We start from the raw sequence: 15,807 nt of genomic DNA on the forward strand, positions 1-15,807 counted from the left end.
TAAAAGAGTTAAATTTAAAATTTTTTTTAAAGGGGGGGGGGGGAGAGCAACAAAGTAGAAAAACCCCAAGGCTTTGATCTTTCATAATGTTTCCTTGAGCACTGTACTACCTGTTGAAACCACACAAACTTGTATTTTTAATTGGAAAAAGGACAGTATGTGCCTATGTTCGTATAGGATGGCATTTTGTGGGAATCTGGTATTTGTGTTTCAGTCAATGTGTTTGTAGCTATTTCTGTGGATGGCACCAGCTGCTCCTTTGCCAGTCCTGCACTGGAAGGAGGTCTCCACCAGCGAAGAGCTCTGCTCTCAGAGCACTGCATGTCCCTCTTCTCATCCCACCATGACTAAAACTATTCTGTGAGCTGAAAAGGAAAACAAGCCTGTCCCTAACAACCGGGGCAAGCATGGGAGCAGATATGTCGATATCAGCAGAAATGCACAGAATCCAGGCTATGTCTTAGTTGATGCAAGACTTTGCTGTGTCAAGGAGATTTGCTTGACTAAAACTTTGGATATAATTATAAACAAACAACAACAACAACAAAAAAAAAACAAAACCCAAAATAAAATGAACTCATTTACAGTAACTGGGGAATTGCAAAGTGCAATATTTTCCAGACTTCAGGCTAGGAAAATGTGTTGCTTTTTTTTCCCCCTGAAATCTCCAGGGACATCAAGAGGATCAGCAGAAAGCAGCCTGTTTTTGTCATAAAACAAGAGGAAAAGGTTCCCTGGTAGGCAGTGTCTCCAAGCCTTGGCAGTATTTCTCAAGACAGGTAGCAAAGCATGCAACAGACCAATTAGTTCTCATTGCAAAAGCCCAGAGTGTGCCTCAGGGAGTATGATACCATCTTCCTTCTGATTTCCTAACTAGCATTACTTGGGATAGACATTTATTTAATTCATCTTTTAATTATGGTGGGTAAATGCCAGTAAAATGATCAGATACTAAATATCAGACACACATATCTATTTGGAAATGCCATTAGAAGTTTTTTATTATTCCAGGCAATAATGGTGAATTAAATTCAGCCTCTGCAATCAAAGAAGGTTTAGTCATACATGTGTAGGTAAAACCAATATGCTATCCTCTATCTTTGCAGGTGCAAAAGGATTCACAGTGCAGACAGGAAAAAAAGCCATAGGTTTTAATGATTGATCTCCCTGTAAACAAACTGGAAAATAAAGCTACTGTAGTGACCCTGGGATTTCCACCTATAGACGTTTTATAAATATTTAGTGATACCTAAAATGTATTTTGAACATGTGTTTATTATAATATACTATACTAAAATGAAAAACAGAATAAACTCCAATTACTTCCTAAACATTTTGCCGATAAATCTGGAAGACGTTAAAAATATTTTAGGAATAATTGAAACATTTCACACATACAGCATTGGTGCAGCATTCTTTTTTATATCTAAACCATCTGTGCGCTACCCGGCGCTTGTCAGATGGGCACTGTGAAAGGAGCCCGCTGATTTGCTGGGAATTGCTCTGGCTGAGAAAGCATTTGACCAGTATAACCACACAGGTCACGGTTTATTAGCCAAGGCAGCACATCACAGCACACAGGCAGGTATCCAACATGAAACTCGCCTCAGAAAGCTGCAACCCCTACTGTTTTCCCCTGGAACCTAATCCAGAAAACATGACTTGAGGGAGGGTCCAGCAGAAGAGTTGCATGATCTTCTGCTGTTTCATGGAAACGCTTTTGGAAGCTATTTTCTGGGGTAATCCTTCATGAAACAATCATGGAATAAATGTGCCTTATATAAAGGGTCTTGATCCTTTAACTATTCCACCCTTGGCTCCTCTATCCACTCCAGTGGCCACTACAACAGTGGTCCTACTTCTGCCTTACACAGACAGAATATAACCTTCCCATTCCCAGTCCCCGTCTCTGTACTTCTGATGATCATATTAGCCTTTTTAACCACAAAATTATATTAAGAATTCATGGACAGTCGATTATTTGCGACCATTCCCAGAATCCTTTTCATGCTTCCCGTGATGCAGTGCCCCATCCTGTAAACATAGTTTATACATTTTTGTTTCTAAATATGAACCTGTATTTGGCTGCATTTGGTTGAACCCAGCTTATGAAGTGAGCCAGCACCTTCACGCACAAGAGTACTGTCTTCTTTACTGCTTCTCAGTCTGTGTCGTCTGAAAAATGTATTAGTAATAGTTTATGTGGCATTTGTGATTTAAATACAGATCGTGCTGGGTGGAAAGGAAAAAGGGGTGGTTTTCCTTCCAGAAAGTCTCCACCCATTGATAATTGCCCATAAAATGCCTATATTGAAATCTGGTAGATGCTTTTAAAAATGCTATTTTTTTAAATTTTACAATTAGATGACCAATTTATCAGATTTCCAATCTTGAAATGTTTTTTCTATGAATGAAATCAGGTTGATTTGATTAGTTCCAGTTTCCCTGAAGTCATAGTAATTGGCAGAGATTTTTACTTCTGCCTTCAGTATCAGCCGTTTCCTATGTGCCACTCCCAAATGAAAGCTAGGCAAACCAGCTTACAATTATTTGGGTCATCCCTCTCAGTCTTCTCGAGTACAGGCACATCATTCACTACCTGCCTAGAGAAAGAATAAGTTCCTTAGCTGCTGCCTTAAGAAGTCTTGGGGACATTTAATCCAGCCTTGCTGACTCAAACAGACCTGAGCTGACTTGCATTCTCCCAATTTACTGTTAGACCAGAAAACATTTCATCAGCATCATATGATACTCATACTTCCTCCAGCTTTGATCCACCAGAACAGAAATACTTATTGAATGCATCTGTCTCATAATATCTCATTACTAGGAGTTTAACCATCAATATTTAGTAATGGACTCACAGAAGTTCCTTTCATTCCTCATGTATATTTGTAGAAGACATTTCTTGTCTTACATGGGGTTTACCCTCTTTTTCCCTATGCAAGGTATGGGTTGGTACAGTCTGAGGTGATTAAAAGCTCAGGTTGGGCAGGGAAGGCTCTGAGAAGGTATATGAACCACGTTTGGGAAAAACCACCCAAACACCTGGGAGCTCCTTCCACGGGGAATCTTCTAAAGGAGATTTCGGACAGAGCTGTCTTACAATGTCAGGAGCCGATGCCAACTGTAAGGCTCTTGTAACAAACTTTTAAAAATACCTTTTTTCTTCCTTGTGAGCTGACCAAGTACTTTCACACCTGATCATACTACCTGATCTGGGGCACAAGGCTTTCTGTGCTCTCATGAGGCTGCTGCTTGGGGTGGTGAAGTCCCGACATCAGCAGAAGAATGATGATGCAAAAGAATGCCATTGCCTTAGAAAGGAAGAGCAAGACAGAGCATCACTTCATCTCATCTGACCTCTTCTGCTCAACAGATCATGAGGTCTCACCTAAACAGGCCATCTCAGCTCCAGCCAGGAGAGGCATTCCCTTTGCTGCTGGCCCATGCCAAGCTCTTGGTCCTAGCCAGGTGGTACGGCAGCCCCCAGGGAGCAGTTAGGAAAGCCGGGGATTTGTCGGCTGTCGTTAGGCCACGGAGCTCAAGCCACAGCTGGAGCAGAGGGAGGAGGACCGGGGACAGCTCTGAGGCTCACAGGGATGGAAGAGTGCCAGGGCACGAACAGTGCTTGCCTCAAACTTGAGACTTCCCAGCGCTGGGCACCATGGCACCTCGTGTGTGTTCATGGGGCATGTTGCATGGCCGGGCAGAGCTATGGCACGTCGCTCTGGATGAACCCTAACAGCGGTGTTAGTGTGGTACACCTCGTAGTCTGCACAAACCTCCCGTAAAGCAGCTTTTTCGAGCAACCTTGGGTCTCTCTGAGGTGCGGTGCAGGCAGATGCAGATGCAGGATTGCCGGCACAGAGTGCTTGGTGTGATGGGTTTTTCCCTGTTTTCGGTGGCAGCGCCTCTGCAGCCACCCCTTCTGCTGGAGCCCCACCGGGACCTTCTCAGCAACCCAGTGACGAATCACCTTCCTGGGTCAGGATCCACATACAGGACTGAGCTGGAAGAGATAAAATATACCCAAATCCACCCATCTGGTGCTCACTGCAGGACCTCTGCCAGCATGGAGCTCCACTGGGATCCAGGCCTTACATGTTATATTTTCTGCAGATATTCTTACAATTAAAAACAGGACTACAAAGGAATCTGGGAGGGAGCTCTTGGCAGCATGTTGAAAGCCCCTGAATAATTTTTTAAAAGAAGATTAATGTAACTGTTGCTGGTACCTCTAGGGAAAAGAACAGCTCCGTTTTGCAGCAGGCTGTAATTTGTAAATTGAATCTAATATTGCCGCATAAATAATACTGCAGAGATTAAATCTGGGGAAAGGTGTGAAATGAGAGAGCTACAGCATCTAAGAAGTGAATGTAGCAAATACTTTTACAGTCACTGCGGAGCAGAATATATTAACAAACATTTCTATTGTTCAAGTCAGCTCTCTGCTAAATGAGAATAACATGCACTTTATATCACAGGGAAAGTGCCAAATATTTCAAATTTTTTTCTATTTCCTCGGAGCTAGCCTCTTCGGTCTCCATGTTGCAGTCTTGTGTTATTGTTCCAAGAAAACTTTTGTGTCCTCAATGTATTCTCTATAAACTGTGAAAAATCCAACTTAATATGAAAGATTTATATTTTTCCTGGATGGGAGTGAGGTCGTGAAGCTACCAGAATGCATTATGCGCATAAAAACATTACCGTCTCTTAAAAAAATTAGCTAAATGTAAAAAAGTTCTATTTTTGACTTTCATCCCTTGACACCGTGTGACATCCAGCAGCCTCTGCACAGGCCTGGTCCCAGAGTGTGCAGGTTTATTGGTGTTTAGGGCACACTCTTGTAACACATTACTCACTAAAAGTAGTTATGTCTACTAGAGCTTATAACTAGTAGAGGAAAAATAGCCCCCCCATGTGCTGTTAAAGTGGTTAAAAAAGAGTCATTTTCTGAGCTATTAGCTCAAATTTTGTCAAAGGAAACATTTCACAGGCAAGTATTCCTTAGCGTCATCCTATGGTCTATAGTTCCTCTTTTCCCTTGCTGTGTATCAATCACCTATGTTCTCATACCTCAAGGCAAATTTCTCCTTCGGCTCAACAGGGTAGCAGCTGGGCCATCTCCCTTCCTTTAAACTACGATAAAGTCCAATACCCTGCTCTGGTTCAACCCACTCAACGCCCATTAAAGAGAAGAAGGACATCCGTATTGGCTGTGGAGTGACCAGAGGTAGTTTTTCAGCCTCGGCATGGACACTATCTTGACTACCAGAGTATCCTGTCACTGGGAGTTGAGTGTGTAGCGGGAGATGAGTTGAATATTGTAACCTTCATGCTGTTGAGCCAAACAGACCATCTGCATTCAATAACATCACAAAAAGTCCAAATTTTTCATAGCTCTTTGCCTTGTTTTGGGCGGCTGCAACATTCTGGTTGCACTTTTTACTCCTGTCAGGATATTTGTCAATACATCGCACCTTAGGTTTTCTGATTAGAAATGCGTGTGTGGTGTCAGCCTCAAAAAACTCAAATTCAATAAAACTTTAGATGCCATTTTCTACTGATATTTCTGGAGTTTCCTGAAACCTGTGAAAAGTTTGGAAATTTCCAACCTGGAACGGAATATTTTTACAATTTCAGGAGATGACTATACATTTTTTTTTAGGGCTGAAAGACAAACACTTTACAAGCCACCCAAACAGCTGCCAGTGTTTATTGCAGTATGGGTATTATGATGGGTATTATCGGAAAGGAGAGAGAGACTTTGTAAACATACGTACTATTAACACCTCAGAGGATGTCCAATCTTCTGTCCAATCTGCTGCAACATAAATTTCATAAGGAAAGAACCTGCAAAGTGTTAAAACAGTTATATACAATACTGCAAACATTGGCACTGAAAACAATCAAACCAACAACAACCCTTTGAATCTGATGTGCTCTAGAAGCTGTTTTCTTGCAAAATTTCTGCTACTTCTTGTGAACATCTTGAATTTTATCACTTTTTTGAAGATGAAAACAAAACCCACATGGTACTTGGGCAACAAGCCATTTCTTTCTGGATTTTTGAAATTCTTGAAGTCCCATAACTTACAAACATGAGAACAGCTGTAGTGGGTGAGACGAAGGGCCTGTCCAGCACAGTATCCTACCTCCAATAGTGTGAGAAGACCAGAGGGGAAGAGCAAATGAGCAAAGCAAACACGTGTGATACTTCTCCTTGTCTCGCAGCCGCTCACCACCTGCGACACAAATATTTCTCAAGGCAGATGTACAGATGTAATTTTTATGAATTTTGTATCCCTTGATGAATTATCCTCCAAAACACAAACTGCTTGTGGGTTGGTTTGTTTTTTCATGGAGTCTGACCACTTCGATCTATCAAGAAGGTAGGAAGGAGAGTAAAACATTGCACAGGATGGGAAGGGACCCCTGAGTCCATGTCCCCCAGTTGTGAATGACTATGGAAGAATTGCCCAGTTTCTTGTTCAAGATGAGGTGACCTTTTCAGAGACTGTAATAGCAATATGCAGGCCATGGTTACTTCAGGCGCACTCCTGTGATACTTTTTCATGTACCCCATCCTTCTCCACTCCTCACCAGACTCTGTGTTAGTACTGCATAGTTTTACCTCAAACTTTAATAAACAAGGGCTAACTAAACAGGTTTTTTTCCTGAGTTTTGGGGTTTTTTTTCTGAGTTTTGGGGTGGGCAAGAACAGCCTAGTGGACAGGCCATGTCTTGTTAGTCCGCTGTTGGTGTGCCCTGGGTATCCAAGGAATACCAGCCCCTGGTGCTCATCCCATGCTTTCCACAGGAGAGGTCCAAGGCATCTGATGAAGTCCGTCCGTCTGTCCATCCATCCATCCACCCACCCACCCCTTCTGTGCCCCCCAGAAAGAAAGCCTGGGAGATGGCATGCCTCCATCAGCTGTGGTGGGGAAAGCAAACCTGTTCCCCTCAGTGTGGTACCTCCTGGTTTTTAGAGCTAGTGGGGATTGGAGTATGGGGTTAGCTTGTCATTGTATGGCCTTTTCCCAAGGTTAGCAGTGAGAGGCATTTGGAGGCATCTGTTTTTCTCCAGCATGGGCTTGCCTGTTCTAAGTGGTCCTTAGATAGTCCTCCTGGGGGACAGTGTCATAATTATCCCTGGGCATCTAGATGGGGTCTGTCTGTCATCTAGCCTTGCTGATAAAATCACACCATGTGCCTGAGAGATGAATATTCATTAAAGACCCCGTTCTCACTTTCTCAGTGCAGAATCACTCTTTCTCTCCCCGCCTCCTGAAAAGAAAAAGGAAAAAAAAAGGAGAGAAGAAAGCCGTGAAAATTCAAAGTTCATCTAAACCTATCAACATGTGCATAACGTATGTCTGTGCCTATTAATCACTGCTGGGGAAACACAAAGCCACAATGCCATTATGGAAAAGACAACAGATCATTCCAAAGCCATATGGCCACCACCATTGATCCTCACATCCAGGAATCAATGAATGATCTTGACTGGTAAGAATGTAGAACGAGAGCCAATATTATAACTTCACTGCTTCTACAGACTGTGAGGAAATACGCTTGGAGAGTAATGCAAAACTGCAACAAAGGGCACATAGATGTGCTATCAGTGTTTGCTATCAAAGGATCTTATCATGTGGCATGATGTGCTTTAAGAGTGATTACAGCAACTTAGAAAAAAATTGCATTACCCCATTTGTTTCTTAATAAATCAGTTTTTTAACTGAATCCTGAGTGAGTTGGAACCTAAGTTACATGAACAATCCTCCAAATCCTTGCAGTAGTATGTGATCCCATGTATTGGGGTAGGAATACATGTATATAATAGCATTTGTTAAAAAAATCATTGTCATCAACATCATCTCAAGACTGTTTATGGTAAATGTACTGAATATCGCAACTGGATGCAGGACTCGGCATCTACATTTTGGGCCCTTCACTGGTGCAGAAACCAGATTGGGAATTTCCAGCTAGCATAACAGGCTCTAAATGTCTTAAACCATTTTTATAAGCTGTGTTAGAAAGTAGGTGGTCTCTGACATGGTCTTTAAATGCAATGGGCCAGATACTCAGCTGGTATTAATTGTCACTTCTTTGTCTTTGAGAGCACCATGCCAATTTAACCCAGTGTAGGATCTGGCTCAGCGTGGTCCTTTCCACACTGTCTGCTTAATATGTTTAAATCCAAGTTAATCTAAAGTAGCTTTTGGTGTCGTTTAAAACTACCTCAAGGAACAAACTTTTCTTTCCAAGGATGAAGTGGCATCCAGAGACATTTCCTTATAAAACGGGCCTTCAAAAGCTGATCTCCCACACTACAGAAGTATGCAGCAGTCTTCAGTTCTTGGCTGACATGGAAAGAGAGTCTAAATTTGAATTGCTCAGTTCACCATCCCAGACCTCAAGAAAATTTGGATCTGTCCTGCAACTTTGTGTAATCTTCAGTTTCAAAGTTTATATAAATAGATAGGAGAATGTCTCGTTACAAGCCACTGTTAACCTCTTAGGGCAAGATTTACAGTGAGAATGAAATGCAGCGGTAACACACCTCCCCCTTCTGTGACATTTGTGGGCTCTCTCTGGGCTGCAGAGAAATGTCACTCCCCTCTCAGCTTTCACCATATGCAATATTCCCATGGGGTTGGCACCTACATCTTTTTCTTGCAGAAAGCCTATAGGCTTTGTTAATTTCTCTGGCCTGTTTAGTTCAAGCTACTGCTTTCCCTAACAAGCTCAGCATCTTTTTCAGAGCTGAATGAGGAGCCACCAAATATGTCTCTCTTTCCTCAGTGTTTTACTGGCTGGCACAGCCACCTGTGGGTTGTGAGACATGGGTTCAAATGCCTACCACTCATGGGAGCGTGCTCCAGGCCATGAAGTATTAAGGAGGGAGATGCTCAGCTGCCTCACCCATATATTAAAACAGTGAACAGAGTTTCAGTCTGGGATTTTTCCAGTCCTGCCTGAGGGTTATCACAGGCCAGAGATGATTCCCAGAAGGCAAGGCAGCTACAGCCACCCTTTTTTGGGAGAAAAGGTAGTGAAGCTGCATGGACTTGATCCTTGCAGTAACTATTGGCCTCAGGATCAGAAAAGAGTCTCTGACATATTTTATATATTAGGGTAGATGCAGCCCCTCATTTTCTCATATTAGAGGCATTTTACTTCACATAAAATGTTGAAATAGTCAGTGGAGTGGTGTCTGAAGGCAAGTGTTTCCTCCCCACTCGGCTGCAGTGAGGGGAGGTGGTGCCCAAACACTGACCTGCTGAATTGTACCCGGGCATCGGGCTCCCAGGTCCTGACATAGGAACACCCTGGTGAAGCTGAAGCAGGACTGAGGAATAGCTCCCAGGACTATGTCTAGGGACTGCTTGTTCAGGACATCCTTGCGGGAGAGTTTGGAGGATGGGGTGTAAAACCCAGTTTCCAAACACTAGTCATGTAACAGAAGAAACTTGTGATCCTGTGGAGTCAGGAGGAGGTTCCTTGAATGCCAGTGATGATACCTAAATATTAGACATGGATCCTCAGTGTCTATTTTGGGGCTGTCCATGCTCCATTCAGCTCTAAATGAGCTTGTGCTGCAGAGCCTTGCAGAGTGTCGCAGTGCCACACAGAGAAACCTGCTCAGGTCCCAGTGTAGCACACTCGCAGAGACATCCCAGATGTGTTAGCCCAGGCAGGGCACATGCAGCTATGGCCACGCTGCTTCCTGATCTGGAAAGGTGGCAGTCCACATTCATGCTGCTGATGCAGCAGCATGCCAAGTGCCAAAATGCCGAAGCTGGGTAAGACCGTTGCTGCCAGGTGCATGTGCGGGGAGTGCTCTGCACCATGCAGTTAAGCTGGGCTGTCTCTGTATCCCAGATGCAGGAACTATGCATGTGCATCCCTTTGGCTGACTATCAGGCAAGAATGCATGAAAATTAAACAAATTACTGGTTATTACAAGAAACATATTTCAATAATTGGCTTCTGAGGGCAACATTTTATTGGGCAACAACTATCAATAGGCAAAGTGTGGCACTTGTTTAATATTAGAACTTTATTCTAGCCTAAGGGAAAGGAAAGACTAAAGGATCAAGGAGACAAATGAAAAACAAACACGGAAAGCTGCAAAGTTAAAAACACCGAGGGGAGGAAGCCACAAGGGAACGGGATTAGATTTCAGAGTCTCCATAAGCGAGCACAAGGATCTTTCTTGTAAATTAATTCCACACTTAATTTTTGGAATTCTTTCTTACTTTTCCAGACTCCAGCCAAAACTAAGTCAGATGAAATGTTATAAGAGATTGGCATCCTGGGATGTAGTGGTAAACTAGTTTACTCTCACAGTTTCCTTTCATATGTAGATTAAGCACTGAATTTTCTTTTGTCATTGCTTGCAAAGATCTAAGTTTCCTTCCTAAGGCATCATCTTTTATTAATCAGCTTATCCACAACAGAGTCCAAAGAGACTGGAAATGGCTTCAGTCAGATGTTGATAAATGTCTTAAGTTTCTTATAAACTAAATCAAGGCCAGCCATGTTTTATTAATAAGCTAACCTTCAAACATACTTTGCCCTCTGTATACTGTATCACACTTTATATGCCATCCTGTTTACACTGCTTGTCCCAATTTTATTCAAGGCTGTTAACAACCCTTACTTAAAAAGGCAAACTTCAATGTATATGTATAATGCTGTCATAAAGGGTAAAAGTTATCATCTGCAAAAGTACATGCTACATACCAGGTGTGGTAAGAATTTGGAAAGACTTATTCCTTTATTGCTACATCTCCTTTCCTTTCATTTTATTATTCTTTTTTTATACCTGTTGCTGGCTAAATGTATTTAGCCAGCATGCAGTTTAGCTGATACTATCACCTTGCCATGGAAAACAGACTTCTGTCATGTCCCTGAAGCTTTACCCCCTCTCCAGCAGCAGTACTGTGCAGCGGATGCTGGGATCACACTATCCCACTTCTAAGAGCCTGTTCTCAGCCAAGACAGACTAGAAAACCCTGGGCCATTCCAGACCAGAAGAAAGACAACATTCAGTCTCTTTGGGCCCCAAATCCTTCAGCTGTTGCCAAGCACGAAGTGGACACTTGAACATGCATTTTTGGTTTTATAGATTGTTAACATCCTTCATATAAATTATAAGCATTTAGAGTAATGCTTCCATAAAACAACCGCATGGATCCATGAATGACTGGGTGAGCCCTGTGACCAGGATGATCTGTGAAACCAGAGGATCTGTATAGTATTTCTGATGGAAAATTTGATGATGGGGACAGATGGCAGCCCAAGGAAAATGTCTGGGGAGGTGGGGAGAGGATGGACAGTGGTCTCTGGCTTAAAGTGTTAGGGAAATGTTGATCCGAATGTCTCCCAGTGACCAGAACTGTAAATGTGATCAGTGATATTATCACCTCCAAAAAAGCTTAAATTATTTTAGAAGAGGGAGGAAACAAAAACCCCTCCAAACAGCTTTTGACAACTCATTTTTTTAACCTATCCCTAGAGGTTAGCATTTTAAAAGCATGACAACATTACTGAAAGAAGCATTACTGCAATTACGGGAACATGGCTGGTTAAAGGTGTCCTGCAATATGCCTTACAGCATGACATCTATACGGGGTCGTTGTGCTCCTCAAGTTCAAGCATAGAATGTTTTGCAGGATCAGCCCTTATCAGAAAGCAGACGACACAGAGAACATATTTTCAAGAGGTACCTTTTCTTTGTGGGGGTGTTTTATGGAATTTTAGGCTTCTACAAGCTGATTTTTCAGAGATGCTGAGCATTTTAGCTTTCATTAAAATATTTTAGGGGCTGAGAGAGCTCATAATTTTGAAAAAGAAAAATCCAGTACCTTGGGCAAAATCCTGGCTGTACTGTCATTGATTACAATTCTATCATTGACTTAAAAAATAAAAGGCAAGTTTTTTGTTTTTTTTAAATCATTGATAAAGTTTGCACTATCTCCACTAAAGTCAGAAATTAACTTTATATATGTAAAACAAAGCACCAAGAAAAAAGCGTGTACAGTCAGAGGCCCTTCTCACAAATATGGCTCTGGGATATGCAGCTGAGAACAGGATGTTCACACAGGCACAAAATCCCAAGTAACATGTATCATGAAACACTTCCCATTAGGTCAGATTTATAGTGCTGCTTCATTAAAATGTAAAGCGTTGCACTCAGACTTCAACTTTCAAATGAAATGTTCTGAAAAATGTACTTTTGTGGCTGAAATAGCATGAAGTCCTGTCCTGTCTTCTCCTCTCCCCTCCCAAGTTTCTTACAAAATCTTCCTATGGGAAAAGAATGAGAAGATAAGCAGAATTCAAGCGGAGGAGCTTGAAACACAGCAAATAATTTATCTCAGTGAAATGGGTATCCATGAGAGATCTGAAAAGACCATTGGATAATTAAAGTGACACATGATTGGAAAACTATTTCTGACTGTGTCAATTAGGCATCTGTTAAACGTTTTAACAGAAACTAATGAAACTGTGGAGAAAAGAGAAAAAAAATCAGAAAGATGTCTCCAATTTGCTGGATCTATTGTTTCATAAATGTATTTTCCATTGTATCTCAGTGTGCTAAAACACTTTAAATGTCTTGCTCTCATCAGGTTCTTGCATAAAGGATTCCCTCTGCTCTTTAGGTGCTTTCTGACAAGTGCAAGATTCCTCTTTGCTGACCAGCCTCAAATCTCACTGAAGCTAATGGGAAATCAGGAAGGTCCTTCACCACGCAGGTTTGGGCCCAGAGGCACAAATGAAAATACTTTCACTGTCTTTATCGTGTCCGAGAGATGAAAGGAGAAATTTCGGTGGCGCTTAGCACTAGCCTTGTAGGCTCTGTATTCTGGGCCTTTTTCAGGACACAGAAATCCCACATGCCAATTCCTCTTATTTTTATTGTAGCTGATGAAAGTTCCCAGCATGGGGAATCATGAGAGTCTAACTGCCACAATTCCCTCCCAAAAACCCATCCTCTAAAAAGCCAGTTTTCCCTCCAGAAAGAACAATCTACACAGTTCATGACTACTCGGTACAGGGTGCCCTGCTGAACACCAGCTCCAAGGACTTTCCTGTATGTTCTTCATACAAAGTTGTAGCATTACCTCCTGCCAGGCTGGTCTGCAGTGGTAACTACATTTCACTGAGGGTTAAAAAAGAAAAACTTTTCTTTTTAAATAAAAAAATCTTTTTTTGAAAAAAGATGTCCTTCTCCATAAAAAGCAAGTGAGCTGCAAGATTGAATAGCTACCTGATCCATGAAAACAGGGACGTGCACTGTCAGTGTGTGCACTAAAGCTTGAGATGCCTTACTTTTTAAAACCAGTAATTTATTTTCCTATCAGCTATATTTATGTGTTGCAGCAGGCAGTCAGAAGCCCACTTGAGCTGAAGAAATTTCTTACGTTAAAGCCGTCAAAAAATCTCTTAGTCATCCCAAATAAACAAGACACAGGCACGGGCTTTCAGCATGGGCCAGCTATCATTCTCATTCCCAAGCACAGCTCAAATAAAGTAAAAAGAGCTTTTTGCTTTTTTTCGTTGGGATGTCTTCAGAGAGGATGAGTGGCATCAATAGAAAAGTTAGGACCATGCCTACCCTAGCAAAATAAACAAGGTCAGGACACAGGCACGGGCTTTCAGCATGGGCCAGCTATCATTCTCCCAAGCCATTCCCAAGCACAGCTCAAATAAAGTAAAAAGAGCTTTTTTCTTTAATTCGTTGGGATGTCTTCAGAGAGGATGTTCACTGCAGTTTGTATTTCTCATTCTGTGGGATTGGCTGAAAAATCCCAGCTGTACATCTTCAGCATAGTTATCTTGAAAGACCAATTGCTCTTAATGGTTGAACTACTCTTCCTGCTCCCTGCAGGGTGTAGGGACAGGGAAGGAACGCCCTAAACCCTGACCACCACCTCTACCCTGGGAGTCATTCAAACTCTGCTGTAGCAGCACCGCGCACACACAGTGCTCAAAATGGGCTATTGCATGGTCTCCTGCTGCATCGCCACTTCACACGGACACACCAGCAAAGCGTTAGGCTTTGGTGCAGTGACGGCACTGGGGCTTTATTGCCGTCCTCTCCGCCTTGGCCAGTGCAGAAGTGCAAGCCTCAGAGAGCTCCTGTGCAGCACGCAGAGAGCGAGCAGCTCCTGCGTGCGCCGCCTTTATGTTGCAGATGTTGGGCCAAGCGTAAAAGCTCCAGCTGCCGGCTCTGAAGGCGTAACCCTAATCCCATGCCAGAGAGTGACTGCAGGGCCCGGCGGGCGGCGAGCAGCGAACCAAGCAGTTGAGAGGTTGTGCGTGTGCGTGCGCGTGAGCGTGTGTGTGTTTTGAAAAGCATTAAAATGGCTGGCTGTTGGCGGGAAAATGACTTGTTTAATTGCTCAGTGGAGGCCTGGCCCACCTATAGTGAGACTGGGGCAGTGTATAATCACGGAGAGTGTAACTGATGGGAAAAATGTGCCGGTTTTACTGAGTGTAATAGATGCTAAAAGGTATAACCTGCTGTGTAGTTTAACAGCTCCTATTAAAACCCCAGACAAAGCATTTGCTGGGATTGTGGAAATTCTACAAAATTGCCTGTCCCAAAAGCCACTGGAGAACACGGAGCATTTCTCTTTCTATAAACTGAATCATAAAAATAAAAAATAGAAAAAGCAATTTCTGAATATGTGGCTGGATTAATGAAATTAACAGAGCGCTGCTAGTTTAAAAGAGTTTAATGATGCTCTAAGGGAAATCCAAAATGAAGGCATTCGAAAACCAGCAACTGAATGAAGCTGACTTGATGCCTTCTGTGCTACAAATTGCTCCAGCGATGAAGACAACTGCTAAAATGCCAGGGAGCTCCGACAACATCTGGTAATCTTTACAACAGATAAACTGGTGGTGAGGCAGACAGCACAGGCGGCACTTGGACTATGCTTTTTTTCCCTCTTCTTGTGGTAAATAATCTTCAAAGCATGTTCAAACACAAGCAAAACACTGAAAAAAAAGGACACAAAAAAGAACAACCGCCTTCTCACAAGGGGAAGAGTGAAGGACCTGGAGTCCTTGGAGAACACTGCAGCAGCTCTACACTCAATTAAGCAGCGTTTGGATTTCTTTACAATTAAAGGAATAAGACAATACAAAGCTTATTTCACAGTCTGCTGCTTGTAACTGCAATAAGACCATCAGGGACTGCTCAAAAGTGTATCTGGATGTGACTTCAGCACTGCTAAAACACGCACAGAGGAAATCCTTGCTGCATTGACTGTTGCTATAATGAATGTAAAAAAAATTGCAGAATATGCTAAATACCTGAGAAATGAGAGGGTAACATCCATCTCTGCAAGTGGGTCTATGGCTTGGTACTGCAGGAGCCACTGTTCTCATAGAGATAGAGCAGCCCATCGGGGTGCCCTGCTCTGAGGATCCCCCCTGCAGGTATCAGTCCTGGCCCTGGGACAAGGCTGCACCTCCCTCAGGCGGTGCAGGCAGTGCAGGCAGCCCGAGCTAGGCAGATTGCCCCCATCCGCTGCTCCCAGCGAGGCAAGAGCTTGCAGCTCCTGCGGATGAAGGATGACAGAGAGGAGGCGTTTTCAACATGCAGAAGGATCGCAATGAGAAGTTGATGACCACTGCAACAGAAATTGGGCAGAATTTAATAATACAGATGTTACGTTTGTGCATTGCAATGGTGAAAGAATCCATGTTAGCCGGATGCAAAAAAAAAAAAAAAAAAACCAGGGGAAGCGGCTAATGGACAGATGAACAAAAAATTTTGACCAT

This window comes from Aptenodytes forsteri, unplaced genomic scaffold, assembly GCF_000699145.1.
Source record: "Aptenodytes forsteri isolate BGI_AS27 unplaced genomic scaffold, ASM69914v1 Scaffold245, whole genome shotgun sequence".
Taxonomy (NCBI): Eukaryota; Metazoa; Chordata; class Aves; order Sphenisciformes; family Spheniscidae; genus Aptenodytes; species Aptenodytes forsteri.